We start from the raw sequence: 23214 nt of genomic DNA on the forward strand, positions 1-23214 counted from the left end.
GATTGTACAGTTTCAACTTAACTTTGACTTGTGAAAAAAAAGAGAATTAACTTTGATATTCTCAAAACTTTCTTTGAGGAACAAAGTTCCTAAGTAAGAGAAACTTTGTGCAAAGCATAAAGTCAGTTTCTTGTACTGGTTTTAACGAAGCCTAGCCTAGTTTCAATATTGGTGTTATTGAGGCCAATTAAAGACTAGAAATTAGTTATTAAAGCGAATGATTGGAAATTCAGATAATAATTTTCTATGCGTTCGCGCTTTTCTATTACTTGATTAACCAAGTTAATTATTGTTCCAAATAGTTATTAGGTCTATTACCAAGGACTGTATTTCGAGATAATGTGAAATTTCGATTTATAAATTGAGTTATTAACAAAAACTCAACAGAAAATTGATTGTTTCAATTTGAATTATTTTGTTATTCTGAGCGAAACAAGTTTGTTATACAGCAAAGCCGGGCAATTAGTTATGAAGGCTAATTGTGCAACAAGTAATGCAACGGTAATCTACAGTATAGCGGATAATACAGTTCACAAAAGTCAACTGCAAAAACACAATATCCGGACAGATTTGAAACCGCTGAAACGAACTGGGCGATGTAAAGTTTTCCTTGACTTTGATAGGAGAGCAGCCGTTACGTTTGGTTCGCCGAAAGAAAGAATGAGGCAAAATTCAAAAATAAATCAACATTTTTTTAAACAAAATAATTTCAAAAATTTTAGAAATCATTAGCTTTTATCAAAAAACTTCTTGATAAATTTACTCAAAAGTCATTATGAAACCAATAGGATGATCTTTTGTGAGACTAAGCCATGGGATTGCCACCAAACTCAATAGTTTTCAACGGAAGCTAATAAATACGCTAAGTTATGCCTCGATAAGACGATAAGGATGTTTTTGGTTCATAAGTCATAAATAAGACAATACAATAAGTCATTGACTATCAAAAAACAACAATTACAGTCCTTGGTCCACCGACCCGGACTGTGGAAGGCAAGCTGCTGTCCAATCTGACGAAGAGAGCGCCCAAGGCAACTCCCAAAGAGAATCAAACAAATCAACACCAACAGGCCAGCGAGGCGAACAGAAGAGTGCAATTCAACAAAGAAATTGAAATGCGGACTCTGCTCAAAGGAAACCAACAAAGCAAAAGCGAACAGCAACCATGCAAGTGAAGCACAACCAGCAGAGAGAAGCTTCAATCAACAGCTCACAGGTACGATAAGAAGCTTCAAGATTTAGTGGAAGAAGTTAACACTAAAACAGGGATTGGTTACAAAATAATTGAAGATTCAGATCGACCAAACAAACTAAAGGTCCTCTACCAACAGACTGTTCAACTTCTAGAGGAAGAAATACCCAAGCAACTGCAGCGTCAAAAAAAGCTTGCACCCTATCAAGCTAATTTCGTTGAAGAGTATCTGAAAGAAGCAAGGAAGTGCAAAGCAAGTTTGGACTATCATTTGCTTGCATATATAAGCAAAGGTACGCAACTAGCAATGAATGCAGAGCAAAGCAACGCAACCCAAGCAGTGAACCATAGCGAGAGCAAAAAAAACTACCCAACGAACAACCCAGTTGCTCAAACAGTGCAAAATGGAGCAACAGCAAGCGGCCAAGAGACAGAGAATGTTTCGGAAACATCTTCAGCAAAGCAAAGGCGAGAGGAAAAGATGAAGAAATTCGATATCGAATTCGAAACCAAGATGCGACTGGAACAAGCACGGTTTGAGTGGAGGAGGTTAGAGCTGGAAATGCAAATGAAGGAACTGGAAATCAAGCATCAACTACTGGAGGAAGAGCGCGAGCTAGAGCGCAAAGTGAAGAGAACAGTTTTAGAGAACGATGATGCTCGTTCCCAATCAACCAGTGCTCGAGACAAATCACCCTTCAATTGGACTCCCAAGAAGAGAGATGTCTATGACTGGGCCAGCAGAATCGATAACCTTCTAACACCAGATCGATCAACAGCTTACTTCGAATTAACCCCTGAAGTGAATAGGCAAAGTCACTTCTCGCGATATCGCAGTTCACGAGACCGATCCTCAAGTGTTGAAGACCGGGACGTTTCCCACAGAGCTGGTCTGCTACGATACAACACTGGGTACGCGGGTAGCAGTAGCCTACCAAAGGTCAAGTTGAACAACTTTGATGGGAACCCCCTCGAATGGGCGGAGTGGGCTAGTATGTTTATTGCTACAGTGGATCAACGACCAATACCAGACTCAGAGAAGATGAGCCATCTGAGGACTTTACTGACAGGCAAGGCAATGTCAGCGATCTCTGGAATGGGCTATTCTGGACAGTTCTATGGTGCTGCATGGAGCATTCTGGAGAGGAAATTTGGAAGGCCTCATGTGATCATTGATGCACAACTGGAGAGTCTTCGCAAAGCAAGTCAGTTGAAACCACACAACTCAACAGGTCTGATCGGCTTCTCTGTTATTGTTTCGAACTTTGTGAATGTGCTCAAAGAGTACAAGCAGATTGGTGATCTGCAATTGAGCTCGACACTGTATATGGCAGTAGATAGACTACCCCAAATTCTCAAAGAGAAGTGGTGGTTCTATGTTGATGATAAAGATGAAGATTGGCCTCATCTGATTATGTTTGAAAAGTGGCTATCTAGGATAGCATTCGTGCACGAAGGGTTTTCAGCTTTCAAGGGAGACCGAAGAAAAGAAGACCGAAGAAGCTTAAATAGGGACAAACGGTTCTCGAAAACATCGAACTTCAGTGCAAGTTCGAACGTGAAAGAAACGAAGCAAACGCAAAGTGATCACTGTCCACTAGCTGATGGCACTCATAAAATATGGAACTGTCCACTATTCAGGAACATGAGTGTGAATGATCGGTAAGCAGCAGTGAGGAAGCAACGCTTATGTTACGGATGTCTAGGCAAAGGACATGCAATAAAAGATTGTAAAGTCAATGCGTGCGGCATTAATGGATGCATCAAAAAGCACAATCGATTGCTACACTCAGAAAACCAAATGGACGAAGGCAATCACGCAGTCAACGTAAGCGCGGCAACAACCAACCCTGTCTCAATACAGGCAACCGGCTGAACACATATGCTTTCCTCGATAGTGGATCAACGGTTTCAATCATCGATCAAAGTGTGCAAGAGAAATTACGCGCCCAAGGCACCGATGTGACGCTCAACATAGCTGGCATACACGGAACGAAGGATCTGAAGACAGAAAAGGTTCCTCTCAAAATAAATGGACTACATTCAAAGGTGCATTCAATCGAAGCGTTTGCACACCCGTCAGTATCCTTGGGAAACACAAACTACAACTATAACAAGCTGAAGCAAAGCTTCAATCACTTGAGCGTTCTACCCAACAAAAGCTTCAACTTGATGGAAGTTGGCATCATCCTTGGTCAAGATGCTTATGACCTACAACGCCCATTGGACTATAAGATAGGAACACGAAGTGAACCTTTCGCCGTTCTAACAGAGCTAGGATGGGTGGTCAGTAGACCCATGACGGGCAAAAGAAGACAAAATTTTTGTCATTTTGCCTACACCGAAGATGTGAAAGTGGCTGAGAATATCCAAACCTGGTGGGACATAGAAACCAATGCTTCCAAAATCAACCTTGTCAGTCAGTCACAGAAGTAACTGCAGGCTAAGAGGATGCTAGAGAGTGCGATGAAGTTCACAGGCGAGCGGTACGAAGTGGGAATGCTATGGAGTGAACCAGAGCCAAACCTACCGAACAACTACAGCTCAGCCTTTGGTCAGCTTTACTCACTGGAGCGAAGATTCCAAAGGGAACCGAACCTGAAGAGTTCGTATCAACACTCAATAGATACAGATGTAGAAAAAGGATTCGTAAAGATATTGGACGAGTCCGAAGTGAAAGGTACCTTCGGGAAATAATGGTATTTGCCACATCATCCAGTGCTAAACCCGAGCAAGCCTGGCAAAGTAAGACGTGTCTGCAATGCCGCCTCCAAGTACAAAGAAGTATGCCTGAATGATAAGCTACTAGCAGGACCTGATCTGCTACATGGGTTGATTGGAACAATATTCAGATTCCGTGAAGGACCAATAGCCCTATCAGCTGACATCGAATTGATGTTTCTACAAGTGCAAGTTACCGAACAGGATAGAAGTTGCTTGAGGTTCTTATGGCGTCCAGTAACTAACGATCCTGTTCAGATATACGAATATTGGCGTCATGTATTTGGAGCTGAAAGTTCTCCAACTTGCGCAAACTATGCTCTCAAGCGAGTGGGACTGGACAACAAAAAAGAGTATCCAATAGCAACAAAGCAATACAAAAGAACTTCTACATTGACGATTTCATCAAATCAGTAGAAACCCCGGAAGAAGCAATTGACGTCTTCAATCAACTATACCCTCTTCTCTCACAAAATGGATTTGAATTGAAGAAGTGGATAAGCAACGACGACGCAGTTACCGAAGCAATCCCAGAAGACTTGAAGTCAATCAGCTACAAGAAGCAAGTCGAAATGGAACCCAGTACGGAGTGATCCTCAGTGTTAGGACTGCAATGGACCGTTACTGATGATAGCCTTCAGGTGTGTAGAGGTACCAACAAGGAAGTGGAAACCCCTATAACCCAGAGGAAGATGCTGTCACTGGTATCTTCAGTAATCGACCCGATCGGATTGTTTGCTCCGTTCAGTGTTTATATGAGACGACTTCTGAAAGGCATCTGGACTAAGAATGGGCATTATTGGGACAACAAAGTGGAGCCTAGTAAAGAAGAAGAATTCCTGAGATGGAAAGAACAACTTCCAATAGTGGCTGAAACAAGCATCGATAGAAGGTACTTCAACAGAGAGAGAGAGAGATAAAACCGAACTTCATGTGTTTGCTGACGCATCTGAAGACACGATGTGTGCAGTGGCCTATCTACGTTCGCTACCAAAAGAATATCAGCTGACTTAGCATTTGTTATTGGAAAATGCAGAGTGGCACCGATGAGGCATCTTTCAATACCACGATTGAAGTTGCAAGCGGCAGTCATAGCAGTGAGGTTGAAAGAACAGATAGTCAAGGAGCACGAAATGAAGATAAATAGTTGCAGTTTTTGGTTAGACTCAATTACAGTATTGCAATGGATACACAGTTTCCATCGTAAACAGCAAGTGTTTGTGGCCAATCGAGTGGCTGAGATACTAGATCCAACTGATGTTTCACAGTGGAAACATGTGAGCGGTATCAACAACCCAGCGGACATTGGCACCAGAGAAATCAACATTGAGGAACTCAAGAGAAGTGAGTGGCTCACTGGGCCGGCCTGTTTAAAACGACCAGAAAGTGAATGGCCAGAGCAAGTGAACCTAATCTTTGCATCAGATGAAGAGAATATACCCTCATCAGTCTTTATGATACAGGCTGAAAAGAAGAAGGCTGTTGTTCAGTGGGAACGATTCAGTAACTTTAACAGAATAATGAACACAGTAGCATACGTACAGCGAGCATTGAACAAACACAAACCAGCAACAGTCGTAGTCGGAATTAAAGAAAGAGAAAAAGCAAAAGCAACGATCTTCAAACTACTACAGCAAGAACAGTTTGGTGAAGAGATGAAATCTCTGAAAACTGAAAAGGAAAATCCAAAAGGCAGCAAAATCCTACTATTCTCACCTTTCCTAGATGAGGAAGGACTTATTCGAGCCAAATAAGCAAAAGTCAATTGGACTTCAATGCAAAGCATCCATTTCTGCTACATTGGAAACATCATGCGGTTGAATTATTCTTGCGAAACGAGCACAAGGACAATCAACACGAGGGCACTGAGCTTGTAAGAAACATTGTTCAGCCGAAGATGTGGATCCTAGGCATACGGAACGCATTAAGATCAATCAAGAACAAGTGCGTTACCTGCAGAAAGGGCAGAGCACAATCGATAGCACCAGTAACGGCAGATCTACCCGAAGAACGGTTAGATGCTTCAACAGCTTTTACAAATGTTGGAGTCGACTACTTTGGCCCTTTCATTGTGAAGATTGGGCGAAGAAATGAAAAGCGATAGTGTTGTCTCTTTACATGTCTGACTATGAGAACGGTGCACAATGAAGTGGTACCAAAGTTGGACACCGAGTTGTCTCAATGCCATAATGAGATTTATTGCCCGAAGAGGCAAACCAATTACAATCATCAGTGACAACGGGACAAACTTCGTTGGAGCTGAAAGAGAGTTTGCAGAGTACGTTGCGGCATGGAACAAAGAAGGGATAGAAGAACATCTAATTCAACAAGGAATCAGATGGAAGTTCAATCCACCCACAGCACCTCACTTTGGAGGAGTATGGGAGCGGTTGGTGAGAAGTTGCAAGAAAGCAATGTATGCAGTGTTGGGGAACAGATCAGTCACCGAAGAGGTTCTTTCAACAACGATGTGTATTGTAGAGCAGACGTTGAACGCAAGACCGTTGACTCCAGTCAGTTCAGATAATAATGACTTAGAAGCATTGACCCCCAATCACTTCTTGCTTGGCAACAGGAACGTTTGCTTACCCTATCTACCATGCGCAGAGGAATTTGTTGATCATCGAAAGCTCTTTCGACAAACTCAAGCCTATGCAAATCTCATATGGGACAGATTTCGTAAAGAATATCTGCCAGCTCTGAGTAATCGACAAAAAAGGCGATCTACGGCGAACGAAACCCTTAAAGAAGGCGATCTCGTTTGGTTGATCGAAGACTGCGATAAGCGTAGATATTACAACCTAGGTCGAGTTACGGAGACCATCGATGGGTCTGATGGTGTGATTCGATCAGCGATAGTTCGAACGAACGACGGAGTGTACAAGAGACCAGTAGTGAAGCTCGCCCCAGTACTACCTGGGAAAGATGTTTTCACGATGGAAAACAGGGCCGGCGATATTGCGGCTGAGCTTAGCAACTCAGAAATCAAATTGAATAGCGCTTCAAGGTCATTTCGAGCATTAAAGTTAGAATAGCATGACAAGCGAAATTTAATGCTACATTCTACTGAAGCCATACAGATTTGTTCATTTTGTTCAACATTTTTATTTAGCAACTATTATTAGTACACAATCGTCATACATGAAGTGAAACTCAAACTCGAACAACCTCAACCACCAGCAAAACAATACTACGACTTAACAGTATTGCATCAGATTCTTTGCGATTGGATTGCGAATCAACCTGTTATTGATGCAGAATATTCGACAAAACTTCTACATGGTTAACAAATTTCCCATGACATCAAATTTACACTGAAAAAGTGACGTTATGGAAAAATGTTCACATTCTGTGGACATTATTATCTACAACCAATGAACAGTTGAATTTGACATGTAAATCCAACTGACTAGCAGCATAAAAGGGGCTTGAAAAACTACCAAAAATCAGTTGAAATCTGCAATTTTTTTTATATTAAACTGACATACAGTGCTTGTTTCTGTAGATCAAATTAGTGATTGTACAGTATTAACTTAACTTTGACTTGTGAAAAGAGAATTAACTTTGATATTCTCAAAACTTTCTTTCTGAGGAACAAAGTTCCTAAGGAAGAGAAACTTTGTGCAAAGCATAAAGTCAGTTTCTCTTACTGATTTTAACGAAGCCTAGCCTAGTTTCAATATTGGTGTTATTGAGGCCAGTTAAAGACTAGAAATTAGTTATTAAAGCGAATAATTGGAAATTCAGATAACAATTTTCTTTGCGTTCGCGCTTTTTTGTTACTTGATTAACCAAGTTAATTATTATTCCAAATAGTTATTAGGTCTATTACCAAGGACTGTATTTCGAGATAATGTGAAATTTCGATTTATAAATTGAGTTATTAACAAAAACTCAACAGAAAATTGATTGTTTCAATTTGAATTATTTTGTTATTCTGAGCGAAACAAGTTTGTTAAACAGCAAAGCCGGGCAATTAGTTATGAAGGCTAATTGTGCAACAAGTAATGCAACGGTAATCTACAGTATAGCGGATAATACAGTTCACAAAAGTTAACTGCAAAAACACAATATCCGGACAGATTTGAAACCGCTAAAACGAACTGGGCGGTGTAAAGTTTTCCTTGACTTTGATAGGAGAGCAGCCGTTACAGTTTGAAAAATAGACTTCTCGAATTCTTTCCATAATCGAAAAGCATTTAGCTTCCTGTCAAAAAGCATTTAGCTGAAAAAAGAACTGATCGTCATCGGCCTAAAATTGATAAACAAGCTTCAACTAATCTAGAACATCCAACCAGGGAGGCAAGTACAGAGTTAACATACTTGGTCCTAATATCGATCCTTGCGGTACTTGAATATCTTGCAATGATTCATATCCTGCAGTGTTTGGCAAGCAGTTCTCTCTTTAAAAGTCAATAGTCTGTATCCCACCTTTCAATTGGCGTACTGCCAAGGACACTCTACAGAAACCAACCTTCTTCTGGCTACTGACTTTAATTATAGGAGGCTTGATATTGGAAAGAAAGTCTTACTTGTCTCGCTTAATCTAAGGGCGTCTTTCCGATACGGTGTCGCATCAATTTTTACTGGAGATCCTTCAGAAGAGATATCGTCTGAGGAAAGTCGTTTCGACTTTTTTCAAATTTTTTTTTGTGCGTCAGAATTGCGAAAACAGAAATAGAGCAGAGCTACAAAAAATTTTGAAATAAGTCGAAACGACTTTCCTCAGACTATATTTCTCCTGAAGGATCTCCAGTAAAAATTGATGCGACACCGTATCGGAAAGACGCCCTTAGATTAAGTGAGACAAGTAAGACTTTCTTTCCAATATCAAGCCTCCTACAATTAAATTCAGTAACAAAAAGAAGGTTGGTTTCTGTCGGGTGTCCATGACAGTATGCCAATTGAAAGTTGGGATACAGACTGTTGACTTTTAAAGAGAGAGAGAGAGAGAGAGAGAGAGAGAGAGAGAGAGAGAGAGAACTGCTTGTCAACCTTTTTTCTAGTAGTTTTGACAAAAATTTCAGATTTCAAATTGGCTGATAGCTTTCTAGAGAATTAGGATTTTTATCTCGTTTTAAAAACCATCGCGCTAAACTTATTTCAAGGGTACCTGGAATAATTTCTGTTTCGGTTATAGGATGATTAGGTTGATGAATTTTTCCTTATCTATGTCAGCATACTGTTTTAAGAAGTTTGCCGGAATTGCATCTTGTGGAGCCGATAAATTAGACAGTTCAGACAGAATTTCTTTCAGCGATTAACGATCCATTTTAGTAAAAGACGCCCAATAACATTGAGTCTGACAAATTTGCAAAATGAAATCGTCTTTCATTGATGATTGAATTTCGTTCTTAAAATTATTGATCTTGGTTTTGAAAAAGGTATTTAAGCTGTTCCTCCGTTCGAATTTGTCAGAATGATGTTGAAGATAATCACACAAGCTCAATTTGTAACGTACACAATTTTCGGATGTAGGGTTTTTGATGAGTTCCCTCTCCGCTTTCGCTTCCTCCTTTTCGCCTGTCTGCATTCATAGTTGGCTTTCCAACAAAACGTTTTATTGTTTTGTCTTCATTATATTCTTCTCTATAGCATACAAAAAACATTCCTGAAAAATTTTGAAAATTTTGCTCGATGCATCTTCAAATTTTTGTTTTGATAGGCGGATAGATGAAGCTTCAGTTTTGAATTGGATTCATTACTCGCTAAATTTATGAAACTACACGGGTCAGAATATTTCAAAACAGGACAGACGGACGATATATTTTGCAACTAAAAAGGAAAACAGTAATTATATACGTTAATAAAGAACAGTCGATAGTTATCGAAAGGAAAGATTCAGAAGATTTGTTATATGAGCAATTAATTTGTTTCAACATTTTAGCTAGTTTATCTTCATGGCCTTTTGATTGCTCTCAAAAACGCACATTTCTTTCAAAAACGCACATTTCTTTCAAAAATGCACATATCTTTCAAAAACGCACATTTCTTTCAAAAACGCCCATTTCTTTCATTCTGTACAGTTGCTTCTTGACCTTTTTTTAAACACTTTCTTATGCATTGCTAGTTTTAAACGTTAGCACAATAGTTCTTTTTAAGCAACAGATTCTGTAGCAAAGTTCTAATTGTAAATATCAATAATTGTAAATTACTCCTGTAAATATCCTCCTGTAATATATTCCAATCATGATGATGACTGCCCAAAAGTTTAATCGTTATTCAAAAGCGGATCTTTATAAAATTTACTGCGAACTTTATCAAAAATTAGAAGAGGAGGACAATCTCATCGCCGAGCATGTGGTAACCGTGAGTGAATTCCTTAAAAAATCGGCACAGGTAACAACTACTTCAGCTATTATAACACCAACGATTAACACGAGTGCAAAAAATGACGTTTTTATTCGAAAGTTTGAAATATTAAAGATCGAGGAAAAAACAGAAAATTTTTTAATTGGTAGTAGTATCATCAAACACCTGGTAAGAGATCGTACATTTCCTCAGGACTGCAGTATACATGCTTACCCAGGCTCGACGACAATGGAAAAACTGCAATTATTACAGGGTTACGATCAAAAAAAGATGAAAACAGTCATTTTACAGGATGGGACCAATGCTATTCTAAAACAAAAAGTGATCATTTAGAAACATTATTCTCAGATTACCAAGATCTTGTCTCTGCAATAAAGGAAAAGTTCAGCCCAGAAACATTGGTATTGATGGAAGTGCCTCCCTTAAAAAAATTGCCGAAAAACGAACAGACAAACAACAAAAATTTACGAATTCAATGAAAAACTGCGAGAGTATATTACACAAGAAAACACTGAAAAAATCAAAATACTCCTGTGTGCAACATGTTGAGTCAAATGGCAAATTACAATGCTCTCTTTTACGAAGACATACATTTTAACTTTCAGCAGGGAATTCCGTTCATTAAAAATGCAGTTTTAAGTCATTTTCTTTTAACTTCTTGTAATCTTGTTCGTTTACAACCTTTGCAATATTTTCAAAGCGCATACGTGAGTAGGGCCAACACTTACAAACCATGGAGACAAACATATCGTTATACAAATGGATTTTAGCTGCAGTTTCTGCTGTTTTTAAGCTATTTTGAAACGTGTAATGATTTATAATCAGATAGAACCAAAAATGGCAGGTTTTCGACTCATAGTTATACTATGTGTACTACTCATATCCTCCGATAGTATTTCAGAATGTTTTTTTACAGTTTTCCTTATGCATCTCGAATACCTTCATTCAAAGCAATCTGTAACTTCAAAAAGTATGCTTTACCATCCAAATTAAACCTTTCCTTTTTCTTGGTTGTTATATGGTACTGGAGACACTTTTACGGTGCAGTGACAGGAGATATGATGTTATTAGAATTTCAAAGAATTATTGAAAGAGCATTAGCACTACATGCTCCAATTAAAGCCTGTTATATTAGAACAGATAAACCAAAATTCTTGCTTCAAGAAAAATGAATATGTGAGGAAACAAAAAGACAGTTTTCAAGAATTAGCGAAGATTAAAACTAAAAACGATTAAAAACGAAAACGAAAAACGACTAAAAACGAAAATTTCCAGAAGATCTTAAAAAAGCTTGTGTAACTCCACTTTTCAAAAAAGGGAATCCCGAAGACCCACTCAATTATAGACCTATTTCTGTCACTCCTGCTTTGTCGAAAATTTTTGAAAAGGCGTTCAGTTCACAAATCACAAGTTTCCTAGAAAGGGAGCAATTATTGTCGGCCAGTCAATATGGTTATAGAAAACAAATTTCAACAATTGATGCTATACTGAAATCGACAGAAAAAATAAGATTAGAACTCAACAAGAAAAAAAATGTTACAGGGGCGTTTTTAGATCTTTCGAAGGCTTTTGATTCTATAAACCACAAAATACTGTTACGGAGACTTGAAAATATAGGTTTCGATGAACATGCTACCTATTTAATAGAGAATTATTTGAAAAAAAGAACGCAAAGAGTTGTTCTGAATGGAATTGAATCGGACTGGATAAATTTGAAGAGAGGAGTTCCACAAGGTACTATTTTAGGACCTCTATTATTTAACATTTACGTCAACGATTTAGCAAAGATTGTTGAAGAAGATTGCACTGTTGTCCAGTACGCAGACGATACTTTACTTTTTACATCCGACACTGATGAAATATTGGCAAAAACAAAACTTGAACATAACATCTCAAAAATTATTGATTTTTTTGCAAAGTCCCAGTTAGTAGTGAAAAAACAAAAAACAGAATATATTGTGTTCAGCACCAGGAAGAAGTTAACAAATACTGTTCTGAATGTTGACAATGAAAGAATAGCAGAATCAAATAGTGTGAAGTATCTTGGCGATATTATAGACAGCAAACTAAAGTTTGATGGAGAAGTGAAAAAGATTCTTCAGAGAATGGCTTGTGGAATAAAAGTTTTGAATACACTAAGTAGAAGTTTACCAGAGAAAACGAAAGTCTTGTTACTTAATGCAATAGTAATAAGTCATCTACATTGTTCCGCTCTAATTCTAATAGGGTTGCAAAAGTCATTACTCACAACTTTAGAAAAACAATTGAATTGGGGAATAAAATCCATTTTTAATAGGAGAAAATACGATCGGTCTACAGATCTCAAACTTCGCAACAAAATACTACCAGTTTCTGTTCTCTTGAAATATTGTTGCTCAAAATATTTTATTCGCTTACTCAGCAACGATCTTCCAGCATATAAAATTGAACCTCTCTCTACCATGAGAATAAGACAACATGACAGGTCAAAAAAAGTAACGTTCGATATAAGAAAGAACAATAAGTTTTTAACTGATTCTTTTATTGCACAAGCCATTCCAAATTATAATAGTCTGCCTTCTAATATTACACTGAAAACAACATCGAAAGCTTCCTTAAAAAAAGAACTTAAAGAATATTTTTGGAAAGAATTTTTGAAGGACCCAAAAGTAACAGATATAAAAGATTACATTGAGAGCATTAGATTTTAATTTTAATTTTTAATCTTCACGATGTACATATAAAATTGTGAGAACATTTTATGGTTTTTTAATAATGTAAGGTCAAATTTTTATTTAAGTAATTTAATGATTTTATAATTTTACATAATGTTATATTCTTAACTTTACATTGCCTCTTTTACTATTTGCTTTTTATACTTTTGTATACCAGAGGAAATTAACAATGTTCTTTTTTTTTAAATGTTGAAGCAATTTTTGATGAATTTAGCACAGAGTTGAATTATCATGTACAATTTTATGGATGCTTTTGAAATCTTAGTTCGATCTTAAATGCTTCTCTTCACTCATTTACGTCACTCAAATGAAAATTGTTGCTTTTTTAAAATCAAACTGTCGGCCAATTCGACGGCAATGTCTCCAAAAATAATATAAATTTGTGAAAAGCTTACAGCTTCATTAGGTTTTATATTCATGGTTCATCAAAGATTGTAAAGTGAGGAGGCAGAAATTCTGAGATCTCTTTTTCTGAGTTTACATGAGATCTTTATTTCTGATCCCCTTTTTTCAATGCATACTGCATTTTTGCCACCAATAAACAACTGATCCGCCCATTACTTCAAAAATATGATTTTTTAAGTTTTTGATGGGACATTGTTTTGGCCTTCCTTTTGCCTGTTTATATACTATAAGGTGGTATATATACTATTAATTGTGTACTATAAGTGCATACTGAACTTGAATCCCCGGACCTTGGCCGTAGTGAGTTTCATTGCTGTACCATTTCTTTTCAATTTTAACCATTACTGTACCAGACAAATAGCAGCATAAAAACTTTTACCACACTGCCCAGACTCCATTAAGAAACATCCCAGTCTGTCGCTTTTCTTTGCAGCCTCATTTACATTATTGACCCACTCTGCACAGATTGTTTCACATTTCTTTCATCATCAGACTGTACATACAAAGAAAAAAGTTTTGTAAATTTCGAAAAATTCGATTTCATGCATTATTTTTTTTAAAATGCCGATACCCTCAAAAGCTATTCTAGCCCCAATTATACCACATATTGGTGCAATTACATCTTTGGGGTGGAATCCGCGGCGGAGGTCGGAGATCGGTGGAGGTCGGCGGCGGAGGTCGGTGGCCGAGGTCGGTGGAGGTCAGCGGCGGAGGTCGGTGGCGGAGGTTGGTGATGGAGGTTGGAGGTGGAGGATTACCTGGTGGTCGAATTTGTCAATCAGTTGTAAACACATTCCATCATTATGGACCAGGTAAACACCTGTGGCTGCAGAGGTGGGATGATCACCGACATCTGTGCATAGGCACAGAGCCAAATGATCACGTACATCCGTGGAGAGGCACCCGTGGACATCCGTGCAGTGCGGCCGAGCAGATCAAAGATGAACCTATGAACTAACAAGGAAATTCTTGTTTACACATAACAGAACTGTTAATGAATTCTTGATTTGAACTAAATTTGTTCTTCATTTCGTTTACGTTTCGTTAGTATTTTTTGTTTGCATGTTATTTTCGTATTCATCTTAATTAATTATTGCATGTATTCAAACTCGTCTTGCATGCTTTTTGTAACTGGAGAGAAAGAGTGAGCGAGCGAGAGGGAAAGAGAGAGAAAATATATTTGCCTCTTGAGCAAGCAAAAGAGCGCGAAAAATGCGGAAATTACCGCTTCTTTGACAAAAGCGTGGCATAATTTGTTTATGCTCAGAAGTGGAACAGAAAATAGAAATATTATGCCCAGAAATAAGACAGCGAGATGACTCATGCGATAGTAAAAATGCAGGTTGTAAATTAAAATGTGGGACATATTCAGAGAACTGGCCCTGGTAGAACACATGATAATTTCTGTCATGATTCAGCGCTGAAAGACACTTGCACTATCTTCCGGGTCAATCTTAAAGTTTCAGCATATTTAAAAAGTGGTACGTTTGGTTAATAAAATCATGGAGCTGGGTTATTCAAAATTTTTATAGTTAGTTCTGAACCTTGGTAAGTTTTGTTTATCCGCATAATTTCTGGCTGGTGTTTTCTTGTTTATCCGCATAACAACTTCTCAAGGTTGTTAATTTGATTAATTTGGAAAACTTGATATTTTTTACCTTGTCATGTTTAATCTTTGTTGTTTATCCTGCTAGGTTTTGTTTATTCAAGCGCAAGCAAAGATCACACTCAAGTAATTTAATTTAATATAACCATTATGGAATTAAGGCGAACTGATGATAAGGGAAATGTAAAGTAAACAATATTTTGTCTTTAACTTAAATTGAGCTAAACTTTAAATAATACCTAATTCGTGTTATTGTAAATTGACATTAAATTCTGTTTGCAACATTTTAATTTTCAAAAATGTAAATTTTGAGATTCTTCTTTTTTAAAAAATTTGTTAGGCGCCGAGCTTTTTTTTGAACAAAAAAGACATTATTAGGATGCCAAAGAGAAGGAAACTAAGGATACTTTAGAGGGATTTTTAAACAAAAGTGGCATCAATTGGCCCGAAAACGGTTTTTGATATGAAACAACTGCATTTTTTTCTATTACAAAAATAGCAGATCCTATTATGTACTTGTTTTGATTGACAATAGAAACTATTTTTGACTGATTCACTGCCCCTGCAAACCGTTTATTAGTAGGTCAGTTGTTTTCGCTTTTCAGCTCAAAGAAGAATTCGCGATAAGTATCCTGCTATAAACTTCCAAAAACACCTGAAATTGACGTCAGCTTTTGTAAAGCCGCAATGCAATAGCCGAGGTTATTATTAGCCATCTCTTGGTTTTTCTAATCAAAAGAATTGGAATTGTATTGGTGCGCTGTCTTTTGTTAATGATCTGTTCATTTTTAATTGTTTTCCACAATTCCTTCACAGCCCATTCTAGGTCTAATTATTTTGTTTTGTCACTGAAAATTCTTTGAATTAGAGGACAGGACTTGTTTTTTTTTAATTTCGTGATCAAGTTTTCTGTTACGACCATATGCGGTCACAATCACTTCAAATCTGTTTGTGCTGTTTGTTCATTCGTTATTTCAATTTCAACTGAATTTCGTGCTTGATGTCATTTTTCACACTTACAAACCATGGAGACAAACATATCGTTATACAAATGGATTTTAGCTGCAGTTTCTGCTGTTTTTAAGCTATTTTGCAACGTGTAATGATTTATAATCAGATAGAACCAAAAATGGCAGGTTTTCGACTCATAGTTATACTATGTGTACTACTCATATCCTCCGATAGTATTTCAGAATGTTTTTTACAGTTTTCCTTATGCATCTCGAATACCTTCATTCAAAGCAATCTGTAACTTCAAAAAGTATGCTTTACCATCCAAATTAAACCTTTCCTTTTTCTTGGTTGTTATATGGTACTGGAGACACTTTTACGGTGCAGTGACAGGAGATATGATGTTATTAGAATTTCAAAGAATTATTGAAAGAGCATTAGCACTACATGCTCCAATTAAAGCCTGTTATATTAGAACAGATAAACCAAAATTCTTGCTTCAAGAAAAATGAATATGTGAGGAAACAAAAAGAAAGTTTTCAAGAATTAGCGAAGATTAAAACTAAAAACGATTTAGTCCGTCAAAAAGAAAAACAACTTCTTTCAGGTTTTATGGAGTTAAACAGTGAAAATTCGAGATGGAAATTCGTTCAAGATCTTCGTAATAAAGAAAAGACTCAAGCAAGAATTCAATCTTTATTAAACAGTTTTGGTGATAAGATAACAAAGCCCATGGAAATCGCAAATCTTATAAATTACAGATTTTTGACTCTAGGAGAGTTCATTGGCTTGCAAAAACAAACAACATTCCTCCTAAAACTGCTCCGAGAAAGTGTTTCAATTTCCGATATATAACAACCAAGGAAACAAATATGCTCATAGATTCATTGAATACAAGTTAACCAGTCGGTCCTTCAAAAATACCAGCTTGGGCAATAGAAGATGCTAAAGCAGCGCTAGCGGAACCACTATGTTATCTCATTAATCAATTTATTACAGAAGGAAAATTTCCAGAAGATCTTAAAAAAGCTTGTGTAACTCCACTCTTCAAAAAAGGGAATCCCGAAGACCCACTCAATTATAGACCTATTTCTGTCACTCCTGCTTTGTCGAAAATTTTTGAAAAGGCGTTCAGTTCACCAATCACAAGTTTCCTAGAAAGGGAGCAATTATTGTCGGCCAGTCAATATGGTTATAGAAAACAAATTTCAACAATTGATGCTATACTGAAATCGACAGAAAAAATAAGATTAGAAATCAACAAGAAAAAAAATGTTACAGGGGCGTTTTTAGATCTTTCGAAGGCTTTTGATTCTATAAACCACAAAATACTGTTACGGAGACTTGAAAATATAGGTTTCGATGAACATGCTACCTATTTAATAGAGAATTATTTGAAAAAAAGAACGCAAAGAGTTGTTCTGAATGGAATTGAATCGGACTGGATAAATTTGAAGAGAGGAGTTCCACAAGGTACTATTTTAGGACCTCTATTATTTAACATTTACGTCAACGATTTAGCAAAGATTGTTGGAGAAGATTGCACTGTTGTCCAGTACGCAGACGATACTTTACTTTTTACATCCGACACTGATGAAATATTGGCAAAAACAAAACTTGAACATAACATCTCAAAAATTATTGATTTTTTTGCAAAGTCCCAGTTAGTAGTGAAAAAACAAAAAACAGAATATATTGTGTTCAGCACCAGGAAGAGGTTAACAAATACTGTTCTGAATGTTGACAATGAAAGAATAGCAGAATCAAATTGTGTGAAGTATCTTGGCGATATTATAGACAGCAAACTAAAGTTTGATGGAGAAGTGAAAAAGATTCTTCAGAGAATGGCTAGTGGAATAAAAGTTTTGAATACACTAAGTAGAAGTTTACCAGAGAAAACGAAAGTCTTGTTACTTAATGCAATAGTAATAAGTCATCTACATTGTTCCGCTCTAATTCTAATAGGGTTGCAAAAGTCATTACTCACAACTTTAGAAAAACAATTGAATTGGGGAATAAAATCCATTTTTAATAGGAGAAAATACGATCGGTCTACAGATCTCAAACTTCGCAACAAAATACTACCAGTTTCTGTTCTCTTGAAAAATCGTTGCTCAAAATATTTTATTCGCTTACTCAGCAACGATCTTCCAGCATATAAAATTGAACCTCTCTCTACCATGAGAATAAAACAACATGACAGGTCAAAAAAAGTAACGTTCGATATAAGAAAGAACAATAAGTTTTTAACTGATTCTTTTATTGCACAAGCCATTCCAAATTATAATAGTCTGCCTTCTAATATTACACTGAAAACAACATCGAAAGCTTCCTTAAAAAAAGAACTTAAAGAATATTTTTGGAAAGAATTTTTGAAGGACCCAAAAGTAACAGATATAAAAGATAACATTGAGAGCATTAGATTTTAATTTTAATTTTTAATCTTCACGATGTACATATAAAATTGTGAGAACATTTTATGCTCGCATTTTAGGCCGTTTTTTAAAAATGTAAGGTCAAGTTTTTAATTAAGTAATTTATTGATTTTATAATTTTACATAATGTTATATTCTTAACTTTACATTGCCTCTTTTACCATTTGCTTTTTATACTTATGTATACCAGAGGAAATTAACAATGTTCTTTTTTTTTTAAATGTTGAAGCAATTTTTGATGAATTTAGCACAGAGTTGAATTATCATGTACAATTTTATGGATGCTTTTGAAATCTTAGTTCGATCTTAAATGCTTCTCTTCACTCATTTACGTCACTCAAATGAAAATTGTTGCTTTTTTAAAATCAAACTGTCGGCCAATTCGACGGCAATGTCTCCAAAGATAATATAAATTTGTGAAAAGCTTACAGCTTCATTAGGTTTTATATTCATGGTTCATCAAAGATTGTAAAGTGAGGAGGCAGAAATTCTGAGATCTCTTTTTCTGAGTTTACATGAGATCTTTATTTCTGATCCCCTTTTTTCAATGCATACTGCATTTTTGCCACCAATAAACAACTGATTCGCCCATTACTTCAAAAATATGACTTTTTAAGTTTTTGATGGGACATTGTTTTGGCCTTCCTTTTGCCTGTTTATATACTATAAGGTGGTTTATCTACTATTAATTGTGTACTATAAGTGCATACTGAACTTGAATCCCCGGACCTTGGCCGTAGTGAGTTTCATTGCTGTACCATTTGTTTTCAATTGTAACCATTACTGTACCAGACAAATAGCAGCATAAAAACTTTTACCACACTGCCCAGACTCCATTAAGAAACATCCCAGTCTGTCCCTTTTCTTCGCAGCCTCATTTTTATTATTGGCCCACTCTGCACAGATTGTTTCACATTTCTTTCATCATCAGACTGTACATACAAAGAAAAAAGTTTTGTAAATTTTGAAAAATTCGATTTCATGCATTATTTTTTTTAAAATGCCGATACCCTCAAAAGCTATTCTAGCCCCAATTATACCACATATTGGTGCAATTACATCTTTGGGGTGGAATCCGCGGCGGAGGTCGGAGGTCGGTGGAGGTCGGCGGCGGAGGTCGGTGGCCGAGGTCGGTGGAGGTCGGCGGCGGAGGTCGGTGGCCGAGGTCGGTGGAGGTCAGCGGCGGAGGTCGGTGGCGGAGGTTGGTGATGGAGGTTGGAGGTGGAGGATTACCTGGTGGTCGAATTTGTCAATCAGTTGTAAACACATTCCATCATTATGAACCAGGTAAACACCTGTGGCTGCAGAGGTGGGATGATCACCGACATCTGTGCATAGGCACAGAGCCAAATGATCTAGTACATCCGTGGAGAGGCATCCGTGGACATCCGTGCAGTGCGGCCGAGCAGATCAAAGATGAACCTATGAACTAACAAGGAAATTCTTGTTTACACATAACAGAACTGTTAATGAATTCTTGATTTGAACTAAATTTGTTCTTCCTTGCCTTTACGTTTCGTTAGTATTTTATGTTTGCATGTTATTTTCGTATTCATCTTAATTAATTATTGCATGTATTCAAACTCGTCTTGCATGCTTTTTGTAACTGGAGAGAAAGAGTGAGCGAGCGAGAGGGAAAGAGAGAGAAAATATATTTGCCTCTTGAGCAAGCAAAAGAGCGCAAAAAATGCGGTAATTACCGCTTCTTTGACAAAAGCGTGGCATAATTTGTTTATGCTCAGAAGTGGAACAGAAAATAGAAATATTATGCCCAGAAATAAGACAGCGAGATGACTCATGCGATAGTAAAAATGCAGGTTGTAAATTAAAATGTGGGACATATTCAGAGAACTGGCCCTGGTAGAACACATGATGAATTCTGTCATGATTCAGCGCTGAAAGACACTTGCACTATCTTCCGGGTCAATCTTAAAGTTTCAGCATATTTAAAAAGTGGTACGTTTGGTTAATAAAATCATGGAGCTGGGTTATTCAAAATTTTTATAGTTAGTTCTGAACCTTGGTAAGTTTTGTTTATCCGCATAATTTCTGGCTGGTGTTTTCTTGTTTATCCGCATAACAACTTCTCAAGGTTGTTAATTTGATTAATTTGGAAATCTTGATATATTTTACCTTGTCATGTTTAATCTTTGTTGTTTATCCTGCTAGGTTTTGTTGATTCAAGCGCAAGCAAAGATCACACTCAAGTAATTTAATTTAATATAACCATTATGGAATTAAGGCGAACTGATGATAAGGTAAATGTAAAGTAAACAATATTTTGTCTTTAACTTAAATTGAGCTAAACTTTAAATAATACCTAATTCGTGTTATTGTAAATTGACATTAAATTCTGTTTGCAACATTTTAATTTTCAAAAATGTAAATTTTGAGATTCTTCTTTTTTAAAAAATTTGTTAGGCGCCGAGCTTTTTTTTGAACAAAAAAGACATTATTAGGATGCCAAAGAGAAGGAAACTAAGGATACTTTAGAGGGATTTTTAAACAAAAGTGAGCATCAATTGGCCCGAAAACGGTTTTTGATATGAAACAACTGCATTTTTTTCTATTACAAAAATAGCAGATCCTATTATGTACTTGTTTTGATTGACAATAGAAACTATTTTTGACTGATTCACTGCCCCTGCAAACCGTTTATTAGTAGGTCAGTTGTTTTCGCTTTTCAGCTCAAAGAAGAATTCGCGATAAGTATCCTGCTATAAACTGCCAAAAACACCTGAAATTGACGTCAGCTTTTGTAAAGCCGCAATGCAATAGCCGAGGTTATTATTAGCCATCTCTTGGTTTTTCTAATCAAAAGAATTGGAATTGTATTGGTGCGCTGTCTTTTGTTAATGATCTGTTCATTTTTAATTGTTTTCCACAATTCCTTCACAGCCCATTCTAGGTCTAATTATTTCGTTTTGTCATTGAAAATTCTTTGAATTATAGGACAGGACTTGTTTTTTTTAAATTTCGTGATCAAGTTTTCTGTTACGACCATATGCGGTCACAATCACTTCAAATCTGTTTGTGCTGTGTGTTCATTCGTTATTTCAATTTCAACTGAATTTCGTGCTTGATGTCATTTTTCACTCTTTTTGGAGCGAATATTTTTTGCAATCCAAGAAATGGATTGTATTGGTGCTCTGTCTTCTTTTTCTTTTTCTAAGATGTTTTCACACCTTTTTTCAGGACGTTGAGCTTTCAAAAATGGATAAACAGGTAAAGCTCGGCGGACATCAAGTTCCAATAGAGGCCTGTGGCCGCGTTTATTTATCCTCCAAGTGCCTGGAGTGGTGAAGCTATTGGGAAGGCCGTAAATCAAAGTTAAAAGGTCATTTTAGGAGTTTTCGAGGCAAAAATGTTGCAATTTATCGCGTTTTTTTGTCATTTTTCTAATTTTTTGTTGAAATAGTCTGAAATTGAGGTTTGTAAAAATTGTTAAAGGTCTTTTGCAAGTTTCATTGATCATTTTAAGTAGTATATGTTTTGGTACTCCAAACAAACTTTGCAAATTTATACTAATGTTCATATTTTTTTCTAGTTTTTGAAAACTTTTGTAATTTTCGGAGTTTTTTAGCCCTAGGTGTCAAGCAACCTCCTCTACGGTTTGATAGTAGATTAATGCATTAGTAAGATAGTAGTAGAATGGTTTTCAACATTGTAACATCACCAATTTTAGCAATTCATTGATGAAAACTTGCAATTTATTTTCTAATATCTTAACATTTATTGTCATTGTTTAAGTTTTTCCAGCTCCAAGTGCCAAAAAAATGCCCATTGTTTTTTGTTAATTGGCTACTGTAAAATTTTTATTGGTCATGAAATGGTTTTCAGCATTTTAAAATATCACATATTTTAGGAATAAACCTTGAACATTCTTTAAGTTTGAAAGGAATCTCCTCTAGGTTTGATAATATGTAAATGCGCGATTTCTAGTAGCATTAAACGATTTTTCAATTTTTAATGTCACATATTTCAGCAATTAAAATAAAATTTGCATTTAAAATAAAACTTGCAAGCTTTTTTTGAAAATTTTTTAACAGCGAGTTTTTCTGACACCATGGGATCAGGAATCTCTTCTAGGAATTGAGAATAAGTTACTGCATAGTAGCTGGAGGTAATGGATTGACTATCAATCTTTCAACAACGCAAGGTTTCGCAATTTTTTGACAAAAAATTTAAAGTTTACAAATTTTCCGAAAATTATCTTGTTCCAAATTTATTGATCTTTATGAGCCAATGAAACTATTTAAGGCGTAAAAAGGGATACTAGATAGCCTCCGTAGACATTGAAATGATTCTGAAGTTTTACACTTTTCAGTTTGTTTCTCTTCAAATATTTGTCATGTTTCTCATTTATCGATCTTAGTTGATGGATGAATGAATCTCTTTCAAGGCTTGTGCGTGAGTTAATGAGTATATTGAAGTGTGTCATATTTGTCCTTTAGGGTAAAAGCTGCATGAGTTTAAGCAATATTTATATTTTTTATAGTTTTTTTGATTATATTAGTTTCTCAACTTTTGAGATTGTCGTTCTGGCTGGGATTGTTCAATTGATCTGCTGGTCAGTTACAATAGTTCTGTTTTTCATTCAATTTTTTAGATTGTATTTTAGGACTTGTCCTGCTATGTTCTTTCGTTCACGTGATAACGTTTTTGGTCACATTTGACTTACTTCACTCTAAAAAATGAGTTCCTCACTCTCAAATCGATTTTTCTAAATTTTCATTCAAAGAGATAAGGTCAAGTGAGTGCGTGACAGTCTAATTAAATGGTATTTGAGAGCAGCTAATAGAAACAGCAATTAGGTAAACATATTCCTAATCAAAATGTGACATCTCAGCGTTCAATGAAAAGAATTTTTTTTTGGTC

General features: G+C 36.3%; 1 protein-coding gene across 1 annotated transcript in view; it reads left to right on the plus strand.

Annotated features, from left to right (window-relative positions):
• Positions 1-23214, plus strand: part of LOC142336580 (uncharacterized) — a 62979-nt gene that overhangs the window by 6195 nt on the left and 33570 nt on the right. The gene's annotated exons all lie outside the window — the stretch shown is intronic.

This window comes from Convolutriloba macropyga, chromosome 3, assembly GCF_964194025.1.
Source record: "Convolutriloba macropyga chromosome 3, txConMacr16.3, whole genome shotgun sequence".
NCBI classification, from domain to species: Eukaryota; Metazoa; Xenacoelomorpha; order Acoela; family Convolutidae; genus Convolutriloba; species Convolutriloba macropyga.